Source organism: Formica exsecta, unplaced genomic scaffold (assembly GCF_003651465.1).
Source record: "Formica exsecta isolate Colony F162 unplaced genomic scaffold, ASM365146v1 scaffold62, whole genome shotgun sequence".
Classification (NCBI taxonomy): domain Eukaryota; kingdom Metazoa; phylum Arthropoda; class Insecta; order Hymenoptera; family Formicidae; genus Formica; species Formica exsecta.
In genome coordinates, this window is record NW_021853381.1 from 405146 (window position 1) to 411681 (window position 6536).

The following is a 6536-nucleotide window of genomic DNA, read 5'->3' on the forward strand; positions in this document are numbered from 1 at the left end:
GGGGGGAATGGGTATTACCCATATTTTACGGCATATACACATACAATATTTTACGTCTCTCCTCGCGATGTGTAGTATGTTTTTCTCGCCGGCACCATTCGAACACGTGGAGCAAAACATTGGACGAAGATACGCACGTTCTCGATTTCCGTAGTGTTTTATCTCCGCGTTGGGGGGGTGTCCGCGGAATTAATTGAACGTTACAGTTTCCGAAGCATCGTTCCATCTACTGGTTTACACGATCCTCGTCTCCCTCTCCCTCCATCTCCCCCCCCCCCCCGGTATTACACGAGAGAGAGAAATATACTTCGAGGAATATAAGAGCGGGCGCGCGTATCTCGCTTAAAATCGATTTCCGGTGAAGATTAATTGAATATCCGGTCTCTCCTTCTCTCATTCTCTCTCTCTCTCTCTCTCTCTCTCTCTCTCTCTCGCTATATTCTATATCGGACGAGAAAAATGCAGGATTCCCATGGCACTTTGGTATTTCTGTTCGCGGCGCCGTCCCTGTCTTTTCGTACGTGCCATCGGACTCGTATCATGGAATTCGCTGTCTCGATCGATGGGCGGATTTCAATCTGTACATTCTGCATGTACATCGGAGTATGATATCGATAGTAGCGTAACACACACTTGCTTCCGAGTCACTTCCATCTGTGTATTCGTTGGATGAGCGCGCGATAAGGTATTATATGCTTGTGTCGATGGTGATATTTCAGGATGAAAAGAATTCCAAGTTAACACCAAATACGCCCAACACGTTTAAAAGGAAAGAGAGAGAGAGAGAGAGAGAGAAAGAGAATAATAATGATATAATTAAGAAAAAAGAACTTGCATCGATTAAATATATATGTGAAAATTAAATTATTTTTTAATGAACGATTAGGCGTACCCAAGTAAAATAGGATAAAATAATATTACAAAATTAAGCGCACACGCATAGAAAAAAAATTATAAAACTGTTGTATCAAAATCTAACATGTACTACTTTACGATTACATTAGCTGCAGACCATAATTCACTATTTATAACGTATCGTGTCGGGAAATTTTTCACGCAATGTTTGCTACGCGATATAAATTCCCGATGCGCAGTACCTATAATACAACGATACGATCCACAAATCGTGATGTCAAATCATTACGGCATAGCGTCGTTAAAATTAATGCACGCTCGGAATGGGCCATACATCGCGCTGTTTTTTCGATCGTTAATGAAATTCGGCCCATGCACGAGGCATCGAATCACCGATCGCATAAACGCCGAGTAGAAAGTTATTAATTTCGACGGGCGTATAATTTCAATACATAATCAGCTTCGTATTTCGGAACGGCGGGAATTTCATGAAAATTTTGCGCGAACAGAGAATGAGAGTTTTGTTCAGAATTCCGCGTCAAATTTTATTCCTATAAAAGAAAAAGAAACTAAAATAAATCTTTTATAAGTTTTCAAGTAAAACCGCTGGAACGCGGCTATGTTTGACTGATATTTCGCTGTAATTTTTCACCGATGATACGCGTAGCGAGAAGATTCGCTAGAATTCGCTTCGAGTGAAGCTCAGCAGCTAGCAAGATAATTATCTGCAAATTAAACTCACTCCCTCATCCACGGTTCTCTCGCTTGTATTTTCCTCCCTTCGTCTCATTCTCTTTTCCTCTCTCTCTCTCTCTCTCTCTCTCTCTCTTTCTCGCGCTCGCCCGGCATCGTATTATTTGTTAATGCGGTATTAACTCAAATTACCGGTTAAACGTTGTACGAGAATTGCCCGTAAACAGTTGCACTTTATTCGATTACGAGTCACAATGGACACGGTGAGTACTGTGCGTTAGAAGGGCCTGGAGCACAAGTGCTCACATATGTATGTACATATCGACATGATCGAATTATTTGTTTACATTTGCGAGGGGTGGTGAGTGTAACGATGTAATCGAACGCTTAATATTGTCCGGCGGATTGTGGAACCTCGAGAGATAATGTGTCGGATATTAATCGGTTCATCTTAGCGGCGTAGATTGGATACGAACGGAACGAGCGTTAATAAGCGTTTCGCGAAATTGAGTGTAAGAAAAAGAATGGAAGAAGAAAGAAAGGGTCTTCTCCGGAATTAATTTGTTCGAATCTATAAGTTTTAGTATTATAGAATTCTTAGAGAATTTTTTGTGTGTTTAATATTTTCATTTATATTTTACGCGATATATAAAGATATCGTGTACATTTTTATGAAATTCTGTTTTATATAAAATGTAGCACTGCGTATGCGATATGGATTTAAGTTACAAAGTGCTTATTTTTTTCGAAAAAATTTGAAAAATTTAAATTTATTCATGATTCACCTCTCTCTTTCTCGCGCTCGCCCGGCATCGTATTATTTGTTAATGCGGTATTAACTCAAATTACCGGTTAAACGTTGTACGAGAATTGCCCGTAAACAGTTGCACTTTATTCGATTACGAGTCACAATGGACACGGTGAGTACTGTGCGTTAGAAGGGCCTGGAGCACAAGTGCTCACATATGTATGTACATATCGACATGATCGAATTATTTGTTTACATTTGCGAGGGGTGGTGAGTGTAACGATGTAATCGAACGCTTAATATTGTCCGGCGGATTGTGGAACCTCGAGAGATAATGTGTCGGATATTAATCGGTTCATCTTAGCGGCGTAGATTGGATACGAACGGAACGAGCGTTAATAAGCGTTTCGCGAAATTGAGTGTAAGAAAAAGAATGGAAGAAGAAAGAAAGGGTCTTCTCCGGAATTAATTTGTTCGAATCTATAAGTTTTAGTATTATAGAATTCTTAGAGAATTTTTTGTGTGTTTAATATTTTCATTTATATTTTACGCGATATATAAAGATATCGTGTACATTTTTATGAAATTCTGTTTTATATAAAATGTAGCACTGCGTATGCGATATGGATTTAAGTTACAAAGTGCTTATTTTTTTCGAAAAAATTTGAAAAATTTAAATTTATTCATGATTCACATGTATATGACATATGCAATATAAATCGTTTGAACCTTCGTACTCTTCCCGTTTGTATGTCCATGTGACAAAAAATTTGACATTTCTAGAAAAGTCTCTTTTTATCATCATTTTACAAATTAAAATACAACGACAGCAATTGGTTACATTAAATTGCTTTTACAATATCATATTGTAAGTGACAGTAATGTCTGTGTGAAAGATGATACCTCGAAACAATATCGGATATCGCAACAATATCGCATTAACAATTGTTCCACCTAAATAAGCTTTTATATAAAATTATATTATGTCATCTCGTACAAAATATTCACTTTATATTAACTGTGATTTCAAATAATTTCTCGGGAACGAATATGTTTAATTGCAATAATTACATATAGACACATATCGTTCCACATTTATATCCAATGAAAAACTAATTACGCAAATTTATTCAACAAAATCTGGAAATAGTTGGGATATGGAAATAACTTTAAATTGCATTAGTCTTCTATGTTAAATTTAATACAGTAACGTTTTGAAATCTTTTATTTTTTTCTATGAGAGCCATAAAATATGTAAATGCTAAATTTATACGATAACCTATTTTTGACCGTCTATTTATTTTTAAATCCGGAGATGTCTTCTCCATGTTTTCAAAAGCTGGTCTCTCCGTGATGTTTCGTTTGTGATGATTCGATATTGAATTATTAATAAAAGCAAACTCAACTAACGTATCCAAATATTATGCGCGCAATTGTTCTTTCAACACGTAATGGAAGAATATATTATTAATGCAATTAGTAACTTAATAGCAAGTAAGTTAATATTGAACTATGAATAAATAACGATATAGTTTGCGTAATAGTGTCGAATAAATTGAATGTAGCGCATCAATAATCGAACATCCCTTGAATTTATCATTAGATGCCTCCCGCTTGTATATCCCTTAATAGACAGTTTTGCTATTGTTGTAGCAAAGTTCTGATATCGCGTACTATTATTATAGCGAAATAATAATCGATTGTGCGAAGATACTTAAAATGTACTCTTTCTATCGCGAATTTTCGACTTTTCTCTCAAACTTCATACCAGTTATGTGTCACAGATGACATTCTGAAATTTTTGTTGCATCGCCAGAACAACGAATAATCGATGTGACCGGCGATCATGATCGCGCATGGAACACATCGCGTAAAATTCAACAGCGGCGGAAAGAAGGTTTAAAGTTGGGGTCTGAAAAAGTTGCGGGGGAGAACGTAAGTACGGGCACGTAAACGCGTAAAAAGACCCACAACGATACGGTCGTTTCATTGCGCACCCCCGCTATCGGAATCAGGGATTCGCGTCCTTGGGTTTCTCAAGATTCGTATGCGCGTGTATGTATCATCATACACTGACTGTGCTGTCGTTGTGTATACGGAATGTAATATGGCGATGCCCGTAGCGTCACATGGCTATTTAAAGGAGCTGCGGGATAGTCTAGAGAGGGAGAAGCGAGGATCGAGGAGGGTCGCTGAGAGCAACGATGCGACTGCAAGAAGTAAGGACACCGGGGGGAGGAAAACGTAAGAGACCGGGCAGGAAGAGACGCCCCCGAGGCGATGCACCCTCTCTCGTACTCCTCCATTCTCTCTTCCTCGCTGCTCTTTCTCTCCCTTTCTTTCTCCTCCTTCTTCCTTCTTCTTCACGGTATCTCTACCCTGTACGAGCCATCCCTCGTACCGACCCTACCGTTATTTCCCGTTTCCCTTTGTTCGCGCGGGCGACAGTGATATTCTGCGGGAATCCGCAGATGTGGCTCGCTCGCATCCGCGTCCCGGCCCACGTCTCGCTTTCGCAGGCCTGACTTGCGCGAGTTTGCGAAAAGCCAGACCAAGTGACACCGGTGCGGCGCGCGCTGAGCACGGCATTGTTGCTCAGTGACGGGCTAATAAAGAAAAATAGAAGCTCCGGCGCGCGCGCCCGCGCGGAATGCGGCGAGAAAAGAATGGACCGTCGATCCCCGACGAGAAAAAGACGGGAGAGAAGGAGAATGAGAGAGACAGATGCGGTGACGGGACTTTATATTTACGTGTTTCTCGATGGGGGTACCGATTACGTCTCTGCTAGGATTTTATTTGAGAATCCTCAACCTCGCGATAAAGAGCAATTTTATTTGTCCACTACTGATAAATATAAATGAGAACGTATATGTTTGTAATAAAGCGAAGTAATAATCGTGAATCGTGTGAAATATCATCCTCAAGTTAATAATTAATTTGATATAAATGGCTATTCAACAGCCCTTGCGACGAAATTAGTTAATCGCGAATCTAAATTGAGTAAATAAAAAAAGGAGAAATTTAAAATAAATTTAAAATAAATTTAAAATAAATTTAAAATAAGTTAACAACATTGAGAAAGAAATTGGACTTAATAATTATGAATATTTTCTATAATAATGAATTTTTAATAAAGAAGAAGATTAACTTTTCGCGTATTAGCTCGTTAATATAAAAGATTACACATATAAAGACATACCAATGATATAAGACATAAATTTGTGCGACGAATATTTTTATTCGCATATCATTATTGAAAAATTTATTTATGAATGAAAGCAAATTTATTCCCGACATTCTCGTAAATACGTATATTGACAAAATTAAACGTAAACATTATTTTTGTTTACAACGGCCCGTTGGCGCGAGCTCACTGAATAGAGGAGTGGGGGCTATACTATGTGCGCCGCGTTTGTGAGAAGGCTTCGAGTTTTGTTTAGTTAGTTGTCAACCTTTGACTTAGGTAGATCGGAACGAAGCATCATTATGGAGAACAACATTGATACTATGAGAGGTATACTGTAAGTACTTTATAGCGTATATTTAAAATAGATAAATACGAAAATTATGATATTTCAAAGTCGCATATTTGAGAAACCAAAAGAGACAGCCATAAAATTCAAAGCGTGTATTACTCAGAAATATACAATATATGTCAAAAGGAAATGATCCGTGCTCTGTAAGTTTTGTCAATTTTTATCGGAAGATCTTGCACGTTAATGTTTATCATCCATTTTTTCTACGCCGTTTGTGGCGATATTACATAGTGGCGCACAATACGCATTAAGATTGTTAACTTATATTTATACTAAGCTAAATATAGGTGGTCAAATCTCATTCCATGTTTACACTGGACACATTCAACGGATTGAAACAATAGTTTAGCAGCAATTGAATACGATCGGCATACGGTCTGAGACATTCAGCGAGTCGGATTCAATTTGCTACTCAAGTGCTACACGATTGTTGTGCGCATTGAATGCGACCATTGATTGCGATATATTCATATACAGGGCGACATTGAAAACTATTGTAATACGTCACCTGTATTAATTGTGACGGTTATTACAAGACGGCAAGCCCGTGTTTGTCCGGATTGGACGCAAAAGAATTACGAGTAAGTGCATCTATATCAAGAAGATGAAAATACTCGGTGAAAACGCAAATTTATTTAACGTGACGGTGGTAAAATTTACGTCAGGCGCGTTTACACAGAGAGAGCGTCGTGGCTTATATTTCG

The 6536-nt window shown here is 38.2% G+C and overlaps 1 protein-coding gene across 5 annotated transcripts in view; it reads left to right on the forward strand.

Annotated features, from left to right (window-relative positions):
- LOC115242733 overlaps nucleotides 1-6536 on the forward strand; it is a 238973-nt gene that overhangs the window by 144603 nt on the left and 87834 nt on the right. The window contains exon 1 of one of the 5 annotated variants that reach the window (XM_029819253.1): nucleotides 5759-5817. The exons of the other annotated variants lie outside the window; for them this stretch is intronic. The gene's annotated coding sequence lies outside the window, so the exon portion shown is untranslated. Of the gene's footprint in view, nucleotides 1-5758; nucleotides 5818-6536 lie in introns of those variants that run through there. 5 annotated transcript variants of the gene reach the window in all.